Source organism: Sminthopsis crassicaudata, chromosome 3 (assembly GCF_048593235.1).
Source record: "Sminthopsis crassicaudata isolate SCR6 chromosome 3, ASM4859323v1, whole genome shotgun sequence".
Taxonomy (NCBI): domain Eukaryota; kingdom Metazoa; phylum Chordata; class Mammalia; order Dasyuromorphia; family Dasyuridae; genus Sminthopsis; species Sminthopsis crassicaudata.
Genome location: NC_133619.1, coordinates 539,902,331 through 539,915,032, shown reverse-complemented (window position 1 = coordinate 539,915,032; position 12,702 = coordinate 539,902,331). Strand labels below are relative to the sequence as shown.

Below are 12,702 nucleotides of genomic sequence, written 5' to 3'. Positions count from 1 at the left end.
TAATGGACAGAGATTTCTTTTCACTTGTGAGAGTGCCATCTCATACTGGTTCAGTGAGAATAATAAAGTCTCCTCTTTGCAAAACAAAAATTACAACAGTTTTTTAAAGAAAGTTCTTGCCTTTATTTTCTATCTGTTTCTCTGAATCTTTCTATACATGACAGGAAAAAAGTTTTCTTCAAATATTTGTCTTATTTTTCAAACCTTTACTATTTATCATCCTTTTTCTATGCTCACTCCTTAAAAAATTAAATTAAATTTTTAATGTTTTTAATAAAATAAGATACTTTTAACAAGAAAGATTTTCTCCACATCTTTCTCTTTTGTATTCTCTACAGATATTTTTATTAATCTTCATATGCAAAATTAAAAATCCTCTTTCCTTCCATCCCCACCCCTACCCCTACTCTCTGATAACTCAAGAAGAACTTTATGGAAAGACAATTACATGCATCCTGGATTCTATGCTTGAAAAACAATTTATACAATGTCTAAACGAGAATCTTTTGAAACAGGTTTATACTTTAAAATGATAAAGGACCTGTTATTCCATTACTGGTCTACCCATAATGGACACCATTTTAATACATTATCTTTATGAGTTCTGCCTATAACAACAATGTCAAAAAGGTTAGCTGGTAAAGTCTTTAGATGTAAAACTTCTCTAAATTTGACTAAGCTAGTGTTATTTTTGAGCCTGAATTCAAAAACTTATATCTTCTTAAAACCTGCCAAAACTAGTGATTAGTTGGTATATTTATATAATCAGATTGAAACAGCATGAAGACTGTGGGATTATAATGAAAGGAATCAGAGTCATTCTTGGGAAAATCAATATTTAAGAACCTCAGTCCTATCATCAGTAAAATAAAGAGAAAATTGTACAAGATAAGGTTGCTTTCATATCTTATGCTTCAGTCTTTTGTCTGTCATTTTCACTAACCAAACAATAATCAAAAATTTATTCATCACCTAATATGTGCCAGATAAGGGAGATGAAAAGAGAATGGTGAAACAATCAATCCCTGATCTCTGGAAATTTTATAACTTGAAATTAGCTTCCATCAACTGTATATATCTTATATCTCCCTAGTTATTCATCATATTTCCTGCAATTGAATATAAGTTCCTTGAAGGCAGGGAATATTTGTTTCTTTATCAATAGCATCAGGACTTAGAGCAGTTTTTAAAACAGTCAATTCTACTGAATGCTTGTTGAGTGATTGTTGGGAACAAAACTTGTATTATGCTATATGTGTAATATAGATAATATAATGTATAATTATCTACTAAAGGATCAGGAAAAGAACTATATGGAAGTTTAAGTTTGTGTTCATCACTGAAGGAAATTAGAGACCATAACGGGAGAATGCTAATCAGAATAAAGAGCTGGCTTCATTGACTTAGATCTTCCCTTTTGTAAATTCCCTCCTCTCTGTTCTGATGTCTTCTATATGTCTTCTATCCCTTCTATCTTCTGTCTAACAGAGAAAGAACACACCTTCAGCCTGTGCATTATCCTCAGTCCTTTTTACTTCTCATTTTTCTTTTTAAAATAAAATTAGGATTCTAGTCCGCTGACAGAAACTTGTTAGTAGTTTAAAGATTTTCTAATCCCTCAGAATACTTACTTGGACTCTCCTAGAGTTAAAATGCTCCTAGAGACAAATTCAAAAAGCTAAAGATGGACAAAAGTTCTCTCCCCCTGATTGATTGGGGAGAAAAAATATCTTTGAGGAAAGAGAGGAAATGGATCTTTGAGAGTTTTTTGAATTACACCAATCTCAAAGACCTATTGCTCCTTCAATATGGATTGTGGATACTCTGTATATTTTCATCATTTTAAAAAATTAAAACCTAAATTCTAGAAATTGTTCTTTTTTATCTTAAACTTTTATTTCTTAACATCATCATTATCATTTTTATCCTCATCAAGTGACAGTCAGGTACTTTTAATATATAAAGAAATTAAAATTTAAACAAACAAGCAGTTAATTTTTAGATAAGAAAAGATAGCTATTGCAATCCCTTAAGGCTCAATTTTTCTTTTAAAGACAAATGTAGAATAACTAAGACACAGCTATATTAAGTTATAAAAACAAAAATTATATTGTATAAATGTTATAAGGAACCCAATGGAGAATATATAGCATTATCCAAAATTGGCATATTAGTTGAGTTACAATTTTAATGAAAGCCTTTTTTTTTAATTTGCCAGCATTTGATGCAAGAAAATAATTAGATTCTTTATTTAGTTTTATATTAAGGTTCTATTTTTAATTGTCAACCTGCATTAACATTGAAAAGAATCACAGTATTCTTATTTAAGTCAGTGACAAACATAAATAGAAAATGAGATTTTGAGCTAGGAAGAACTCTAAGAAGACTTACTATAGTTATTATTATGTTGTTGACTAAGTCTTGGGACAGTGTTTTTTATACAATTGAAAATAACTATATGGGGAAATGTGAAAGGTACTGTAATAGAAATCATAGGCCTTCTAATATAAACTTGGAAACAGATAGAGTGGAGGAAAATAAGTATAATAACACACATTTGATAAAGTACATGGACCCAAGGTAAGAGGAAAGAATAAGAATTGAAAGATTTTTGTTGGACAAATCCTTACCTTGCCATTTAGTTCAAACCACATTTTTAACAAAAATTCTCTCTAAAATTGGTCTGAAAAATTAATTCTGTTTCTATTTGATGTCAAGTAAAGATAAATTGGAGATAATCCATAAATTAAAGGAATCTGCCATTACTGGGAGAATAGTAAAGATTTCTGGTAGAAGATAGAATTCAAGCTGCGATTTAAAGTTTCCAGGGAAGCCACAAGGTGCCTTAACACTGGTAGTAGAACTCAAAAGTGGAGTCTAAGTTGAACACATTTCAGTATTGTACATGTATCTATCAGGAGACTTATGGAGACTTTTGATCTTTTCCCTCACTCATCTACTTGAATCTCTAAGGCTTTTCCTCTATAGATACAATCTCTCACAGTAAAATCTCCAAATTAAGTCTAATATTGAATTTAAGCAAAAGTAAATGAGATATCCTCTTATGGTACTAAACCTTTGGAATCTGACTTTTGGAGAAATATAGGAAAGTCAACAACAACACTAAGAATGATGTGATAGAAAAGTTTTGAAATATCTTTAATTAGTTTGAAAAAATTCAGTTAGGGATAAATTTTGTGTTATATATCAGGTACTGTAATAAGTTATGTGTATTCAAAGAGTAAGATTACATCTGCTAACAAGGAGTTCATATTCAAATGAGGAAAACAACATACAAACAACTATGCACATTCTAGTCATACATCGGACAAAGTAGAAATAATAAACAGAAGAGAGTTACTAGAATTAAGAGGGTTTGGGAAAGTTTTCCTGAAGTAGGTAAGATTTTAGTGGGGGTATGAAGGAAGCCAGCGGGCAGAGATGAGGTGGTAGAACATCCCAAACAGGAAGGATAACGCTAGAGTGTGGAACTTTTCAAGAAACAGTCAAGAACAGAGTAGCTGTGAGGATGAAAGTGAAAAGTAAAGTGTGAGATAGTTGGAAAGGTTGGGGTTGAAGCAGATTATGAAAGTCTTTAAAAACCAAAGAGAAGATTTTTATATTCAATATTGAAGATGACTGGAAGCCACTAAAGTTTTTAGTTAAAAACAGGAATGATCTGGTTAGACATGCTGTAAAAAGATCACTCTGAGAGTAAAGTCTATAAGATACTAGAATGGGGAGAGATTTGTGGCAGGGAGACCAGCCAATTATTATTTATTACAATAATCCACATGTAAGATATTGAGGACACATATCAAGGTTTCAGAGAAGAGAAGTAGATATATGTGAGAAATGTTATGATTGTCAGAATGTAGCAACAGATTGGTACACGGGCTGATAGAGATAATGAGGAGTTGAAATCACAAGTCTGTGTTAGCAAGAGGATGATGTTACTCTTAGCAACTTTAGGCAAATTTTCCAGACAACTAGGAAATTATATTAAATTTTATTCAAGCACTAAGTTGCTAATAGCTGGGTATACAAAAAGGCAAAATAAAATATCTGCCCTCAAAGAGCTTACAACCTAATGGAAGAGGCAACATGCAAATACATACATACAAACCAAGGTGTAAATATAAATAGAAAATAATTATCAGAGGAAAGGCATTACGAGGGCTTGGGGAAGGTTTCTTTTTTTAATTTAAAAATTATTTTAATAGTATATTATTTTTGCAGTTACATGTAAAGATGATTTTCGACTTTCGTTTTTATTATTTTTTTATTAAAACTTTTTATTTACAAAACATATGTATAATGTTCTGGTTAGCTTTCTGGAATTCTTGGGACCAGCCTTGTCTCAGCAGAATAATCACCACAAGAATAGTCGGGGATAAAGTCCAAATTCCTTATTGTCTCCTTCACAGTCTGTCTTCTTCACTTGGGGCCCGAGCTAGCTTTCTGGAGGCCCTCCAGAATGGGTCTTGGTTTCAGTGGAGGAAATGCAGGAGGCCTGAGAGCAACCAGATGCTGGTCCAAGATGGAATGTCTTCTCTCTCAAAGTGCAGGAGGCAGGAGAGCCACCAGGAGAGTGCTGTCTTGTCTACAATTTATATACTCTATTACAATACATCATTACAGTATACTGAGTATTAACCAATCATTATATCACTAGGGAACCATTATTTGTTGTAAAATTAAATCAATTGTCTTATCAATTCCACTGAGCTAACACCTTATTGTAGGATTAAATCAACCACACAGAGTTCCTGCCTCTTACACACATATATGGGTAATTTTTCAACATTGACCCTTGCAAAACCTTTTGTTCCAAATTTTCCCCTCTTTTCCCCCACTCCCTCCCCCAGCTGGCAGGTAGTTCCAATACATGTTAAATATATTAAAATATATATTAAATCCAACATATGTATACATATTTATACAGTTATCTTGCTGCACAAGAAAAATCAGATGAAGAAGAAAGAAAGAAAAAAAAACTGAGAAAGAAAACAAAATGCAATTAAACAAATGCTATGTTGTGGTCCACAATTAGTTTTGGGGAAGGTTTCTTGTAAAAAATAGAACTTTTGTTGCGATTAAAAGAAGCCAGGGACATCAAAAGAGAAGAGGAAGATAACATTCCAGGAATGGACGACAACCAAAGAAAATGCCCAGAACCAAAAGAGGCAGTATCTTGTTAGGGGAAGAGCCAGGTTACCAGAGTCACTGGATCAAAGAGTGCATGTTAGATGGTAAGATGTAAGAAGACTCTAAAAGTAGGAAGGTGCTTGATTATGAAGGGATTTGAAAGACAACCATTTTATTATTTGATCATGGAGGAAATAGGGAGCCAGTGAAATTTACAGAGTGAAGGGGAGTGACAAGATTAGACCTTTAGAAATGCTTTAGGAAAATCATATTAGTAACTGAATAGAGGATGGATTCAAGTGGGGAGAAAACTGAGTCAGACAGAACAAACATTAGGCTATTGCAATATATTATCCAGATATGAGGTGATAATGGTTTATATTAAGATGGTACCAGTGTTAGAGAAGAGTAGGGATCTATTCAAGTGATGTTGCACATGACAAATTGGAAGTAATAAGAGGAGGGTAGAGATGGTAAGAAATCCGGGATGAGTTCTAGGTTGTGAGTTTGAGAGACTAGAAGACTGATTTTGCCCTCTGCAGTAAAAATAAGGGGCTTGGAGATTTAGAGAAAAAGCTTAACTCTATTTTTGGATATATTGAGACTGAGATGTCTACTGGACATCTGGTTGAAGACATCTTAAAAAAATAGAGATTTAAGACTGGAATTCAGCAGAAAGTGTGGAGCAGGTTAGGTAGATTTGAGAATCATTAACATACAGATGGTTATTAATCAGTGGGAGTTGATGAGATCACAAAGTATTATATAGGGAGAAGAGGAAAAAGCTCAGAAAAGAAACCTGAGTGTCATCTGTGGTTAATGAGTGTAATCTGAAAGAGGATGTAGCAAAGGAATGGTGAGATAGGTAGAAAGAGAATTAGGAGAAAATGGTGTCTTGAAAAATTGTAGAAAAGAGAAGAGTGATCAACAGTGTCAAAGACTAAAGAAGAGTTAAGGATAATGAAAAGTGAAAAAAGGCTATTGGATTTGGAAACTAAGAAATCCTTAGTATCTTTGAAAAAAAGTAGTATTTGTGGAGTGACAAGATCAGAAGCCAGAATACAAGGAATTAAGAAAGTGAAAGGAGAAAAGTCTATGGCAGTGTCCATGGCAGACAGCCTTTTTTGAGTTTAGCCACAAAGGGAAGAAAAATATATGTTGATAATGGTAATTATGATGAGGTCCTGAGTCACTAGGTGGGGTTGACAGAGACAGCTTGAAGTACTAATAAAGTTATTCCCTGAGGCAAGCAAGGAAGAATACTAATGTAGTTCAGCTCAGCCTTACAGTCCCATTCCTAACCCACCTTACAGTATCCAACAGAAAGCCAAGTTATGTCAAACCTCCTTCCTTTCCCCCAGGTTAAATTCCTCCTAAACTCTGTCAATGACCCATTCTATCTTTTCCTTTTGGTCTAGCCTGCTACAGCACTCTAACTCTAATGGTGTCTTTCCCCTCATCCCTACCCCATGCCTCATGGTGTGTTTATCTTTCTTATATCTACTTAAGTATTTTAGGGTGCTTAAATCCTCTAATCATTCCAGTCTGTCAATTAAGGGCATACTCCTACCTCATGGAGTATTCCTTTTCTCCTAGTTAATTGTAAGTTTCATTAGGGAACTTGTCCTTTCCATTGTTAATTGTTAAAACTCCTTTCCTTTCTAACTATATGCTCTTCCAAATCTATTTCATATTTATCATTGCTGGTATTCTATTGTACTTAATTTTTGCCTGTAACCTTTTCTCCAAAATAAGCTTACCTTTTGGCAAAGAGAATGGCCAGAGTAAATTCTTCACATGCCTGAATAGCAACATTTTAATCATCATTTGGTACTGAACCCCAAACACATCATTTGGTTTGTTGATGATGAAAGGAAGAAATACATACCCCAATATTTTTGTCTTAGTCTTCAACTAAAGTGGGATATAACCAGGAACCCAGAATATCTCAGGGTATACTCATTACCATTTTGCTCACTTGGTGGTGAGTGATGAACCTAAAAAGCAGGAGAAGCCTCCAAATGGGTCTTGTTCTTTTCTGAGGACAATTGTGTATCTTTACTTCTTTCTAGGACACTGGATTAGAGGGAGAGATTAAAAATAAATAAGACAATGCAGGATGTTGGGTTAGGGGGCAGTGGAAAGGAAGAAAGGAGAGATTTTTTGAAACAAATATTATTGTTCATACTCTCTTCTGATGAATTGCCTTTCCCACATTTCTTAAAACATTTTTTTCCCTTTATCCCAAAGATGAGGGCTCTGCTTTGAGTGTAATGTTGGAGAAACTGAGGCAAGATAGAAATTAGAGAGTTTCTAATATTTTATTTAAAAGTAAGAGATTTACTGGGACTAAATGGATCCATGGTTTATTCCCAGGGCTGAATGAGACTATCATCTTCAAGAATCCAACAATGAATGTTGAATATAAAGATTCTTTTATAGGGTAACAAGAACAATGACATAATGGGGGAAGACACCTGGGATGGGGATGACATAATAGAGGGAAGAACTGGAGATGGGGAGAGGTACCTGATATTCTAATGATGTCTAACATATAAGACAAACTTTCTAATGATGGGAAAGAAGGGTTATAACCTAAGGCAGAGTAACTGAGGTAGGATAATGAGGAAAACTGGGTCAGGACATTAAAAGGGAACTGTGGCACAACATTAGTGTTTTCTGTCCAGTTCTTCCTGCTTCACCCAGTGAGCTTCTCTCATCTACTCTGGTCTATTTCTGAATATTAAAAGAAATGCCTCCTATTGGAGATCCCCTCAACCAGTCACCCTCTTTACCCAAATGCCTAACTTCTCTTAAACAATTTGGCAAATGTACCTTTAGCCATTCAAGCAACCTCTTTACTATTTGCAATACTTTAATCACTAACCATCACTTGTTGGATTTATTTCCTCTAAGCTCCAACCAATTCACTTTCAAATGATGGTCATCACTACAACATTCATTGGCTGCTGCTTCAATCAGCTTCTGGGATCTTGAGCTCATCATTTCTTTTAGTGGGACTCTCCTTAGGCAGATTCAATTCTAGATCATCTTCCAGCTTGAAGCAGAAATCGCTCCCATGGAAGAACAAAACCTCCAGCCCTTGTCCCCAGAATTTCCTCTCTCAAAACACAGAAAAGGGAGAGGTGATGTGTCAGAGCCCAGAGTCTACTGAGAATTGCATATCTAGCTTAGAAATGTGGGTAATAAAACCTCTTAACAGTTTCTCCTTGTCTTCTGTATGAGAACCATTTTGATTTCTTCTCTGTCATTTTGTAAAAGCTACATTCTGACTTCTTACCTATCTGCTTCCCTAAATAACAATATTTGACTAAAATATATCCTGGCTCCTCCTTTGTCTCTCTTCTACATAATAATATATCAAGAAGAAGCCTATCAGATTATTATCAGGCATAATCAAGTCCCAGACTATACTGTTTATGCACAGTGGTTATAAGCATGGAACTCTTTATCAGTCTCCATTGCCTTTTCCTCCAAACTCTGAGAATCTTTAAACAACTTGCTGATTAGCATATATTTAGAAAGGTCTGGGACCTGGTTTTTAAGGTGCATTTCATCAGGCTTTTCTTTGATCCCTTCCTCTGAGCTCCCAAATTCTTCTCTGGAACTTCCTCTCCTCCCCCGAAGTTATATTTTCCCTATAAATTTGTGTATAGTCTACAGTATCTTTGCTGAACTTCTTTTGGGTTAGCCTGATATAGTGTTCGGCCTCATTGTGTCTTGCATCTCTCTCCTTTTTTATAGCTAATAGATGCAAACTCCTCTATGGATTTAGCCTGCCAATCAATGATATACTCAACTTCATGGCATATTCCTTTGATGGATTCTTCCAAACTCATTTCCTTAGTAATCTTATTGCTCTCTCAAATTTATTTTATATTTAACTCTTCTGGTGCCTATTTTACCTCTTCATGGTAACCTTTTCTCCTTAAATAAATGTCCCTTTTGGCAAAAAGAATGGCCATTGTTAATTTTTCACATTTATTTCAAACTATGAATTGCTACCCTGACTTCATCAATCTCAATGTGAATTACTTCCAAAGTAAATTTTTGTTAGCCCTCAATTAATAAATAATTATTGAACAATGAAGATATTTATAACTGGCCAGTATTAAGATGATTCAGAAGTTTAAGATAGGTTTTTTTATTTGAATGAGGAAGTTCTAGAGTTCTCTAGAAATAGACAGATTGGTGAGTATTTGTTTTTGACATTGAATGATGTTAAAGGGGATTATCTTTTTCTTCCTTTTATCATCTTCTGAATACCTAGCAGTAATTTGCACATAGTAGGTGTCAAGTAAATATTACCTGATTGAAAGACTAGGCACAAAATGTTTCTGACAGGTGACCACTTTAACTCTAAAACTACACCTATTGATATTCTGACAGCTTTGTTACTTTCAGGTAAAAAGCCTCAATTAGTTGTTAATGGTCTTTGACACTTCTCTTTAATACCTACTAATCTCACTTGTAACAATGAGCAGGTGCCTAGGTAACACAGGATGAATACAAAAGCATGGCATGGTTTTATAAGAAAACTATGAGGGTTGCTAAACCTCAGAATAAGCTGGTGTTGCTAAGAAAGCTAAGAATTGAAAAAAAAAGCTTTAATTTTTTTTGATTTCTTTTATTTTTATATCACCTACATTTCTCATTATGTCAGTTTATGGGTTTGAGGAAAAACTTCAGAGTTGCTTTGATTTGGAGTTTTCTTATTATTAACAACAAGGATCTTTCATACAATTTTTAATGTTTTAAAATTTTTGTTATGAGAACTGTTTTTTTTTCTTTGATAATTTGCTAATTTGGTCTAATATATTTGTACTGGTTACCAATAGATTTTGGATATCAGACTCATCAGAAATATTTGATATGATGATTTCTTTTTCCATTTAACTGCATTACTTTAAAAATAGATGACTTCTATTTTTAAAAATCACATAATTTTATTAATGCATCTTTCTCACAAAAAAGCAATCGTAACAATTTTTATAACAGAGGAAGTTTAAAAAATTCAATTAAAATCAGTATATTGAATCTTTTTGATTTTATATGCAGTATATTGCCACAAAATAAATTAGGATGATAAACAACATAAACATTCTTTGGGGTCAATTGTGGTCATAATATTTTATGGAACTTAATTTAGATTATTCTGTTTTTTGTTATCCTTTCCATTTACATTATTACAGCAATAGTGTATATAATTTGCCTAGTTTTCACATATATTATTTTGTCCAGACATGAGGTGATAAAGACCAACACTAGAATGGTGCCAGTGGCAGATAAGAGGAAATATTCAAGAGATGTGCAAAGGGGAAATCAGCAAACCCTGACTACAGAATGGAGGGAGACAAGATGATGGAGAGTAAATAGATCATTTTCTGAGTTCTTCCTGACTTCCCTCAGGTCAACAGCAGATTAAGCCTCTGAACAGGTTTTGGAGTGACAGAACATACAAATATTTTGAGTGTAACAGATTTCCAGGAGACAATATTGTGGAAGCACTTTAGGAAAGGTCTATCTTTATTGGGCAGAGTGGGATGCAACCCAGTGCAGAACACAGTGAGCCTCAAGGCAGAGAAGCCTCCACATATGAGTATCTAGTGGGAGGCTCTTAGCCAAAATATAGCAGCATTGGCTATTTTATTTTGATTCAGAAGCCAGTGGATCATCAGACTAGCTGTGAGATTTAGCAACTACAGAAGGCAGATAGTGAGCCCCTGAATCCCAGAATAACAAGTGGGACTTCCCAGCATGGGAAAGAAGCTGGCTGCATCAGCCCCACAGCAGTGTAAAGCTGTTGTGTCCTATAGAAAGAGCTTGGGACACTCTCTCCTTTGTCCTAAGAGTAGACTTCAATCTTTAAAAATGAGCAAAAAGACAAAAAGAACTCTGATCACAGATAGCTTTTATGGAGACAGGGAAGAACAGACCTCAAACCCTTAGGTCACTAAAGGCAAATTTTTTTTCCAGATGCAGCCTCAAAAAGTGATAGTGAGTTGCTCTCCAATTCAAAAGGCTGCCTTGGAAGAATTCTAAAAAGATTTCATAAGAAAGAAGAAAAATGGGGAAAGAAAATGAGAGCTTTGCACAAAGAATCAAGTCTTTTATAATTAGTTAATCATCTCTCAATCTTGCTGTTACTGTGTACAATATATTCCTGGTTCTGTTTGTTTTGCTCAGCATCAGTACATATACATCTTTCCAGGCCTTTTGAAAATCAAAAAGCTTGTTCATTATTTTATAAAACAACAATAACAAAAGAAGTGAATATTACATATGTTGATTTATTCTTGGGCTAAAAAATTTCATATATGAAAATCAAAATATAGTTAGGCAAGAGATATAGCAGCCAAGAACCTATTTAAATCTCTATGAATCTTAGGAAACATGGAGAGCAGAAACTTGAGTCAAAGGATAATGAAAAATACTCAAAAGTTTGAATATGAGAATCAAGAAATATTCATACTTTGTCAAACACTGTCAGATACCTGAAAAAATATTTTTGAAGTCTGCTAGTTTTTATTGGCATATCTAATGTTAATGATGAATATTTCTAGTGCTGTTTGATTAAATGGATAAATGCATTTTGTAATTTATCTTATAGAATGAAATATTACCTTTCCAGAGAAACTGATATGAAGGAGAATAAGTTTCTTGAAATAATCAAAATCAGTTTTTTCTTATTCAAGATAAGTGCATTTTAAGCCATAGTCATACAAAATGCTCTAAATCATTATTTATTAGAGAAATGCAAATTAAAATAACTCTGAGGTACCATCTTACACCACTCTGATTGGCTAAGATGACAGGTAAAGATGAAAAATGTTGGAGAGGATATGGGAAAACAGAAATACTAATGCATTGTTTGGTGGAGTTGTGAAATAATCCAAACTATTCCTAAAAAGCTATAAAATGGTGCATAACCTTTGACTCAGTAGTGTATTTGTGAAAGTAATAGATTATTGTTTTTCATGTAGCAAAACTGATAATCTTACCAATAGTTGCTAGGGATTAATAACTTTATTTATTTTTAATGACTTTTTCAGGCATAAAGCAAAACTGACATAATATTCTATTCTAAAGGGAAATATAATATAAAGAGTAAAATTTTAATAGAGGACTTTCTAAATGTATAACTGAATTTTCAGAGTACTGTTCTTTATCTTTTATAGGAAAGTCTTTAAAACATTTCATAAAGATAATGAAGACACATTTGTTAAGTGCTTTGAACCACCTGAAACAAAAGTCTTGTATTGATATTAGGTGAATTGTAGAAATCATGAGGAGCAATCAAGAACTTTGATATTCAGAATTTTAAAAAAAAGGAAATTTAAATTTTTAAAAAGCCACTTGGAAATGCAAAGCAAGGAAATATAAGGAAATAAAACATTTTTCCACATGGCCTGAATTACGTATTCTTTGGCATAGTTATAAAAACATAGTTTGGGATCAATTAAGTTTTAATTAATCTGATAATTATGTTTGTTTTTTTAATTAAGCAGCTTTTAACTAAATTGAATTGCTTGT

The 12,702-nt window shown here is 33.6% G+C and overlaps 1 protein-coding gene across 4 annotated transcripts in view; it reads left to right on the top strand.

Annotated features, from left to right (window-relative positions):
* CNTN5 (contactin 5) overlaps nt 1–12,702 on the top strand; it is a 1,627,773-nt gene that overhangs the window by 531,755 nt on the left and 1,083,316 nt on the right. The window lies entirely within an intron of this gene.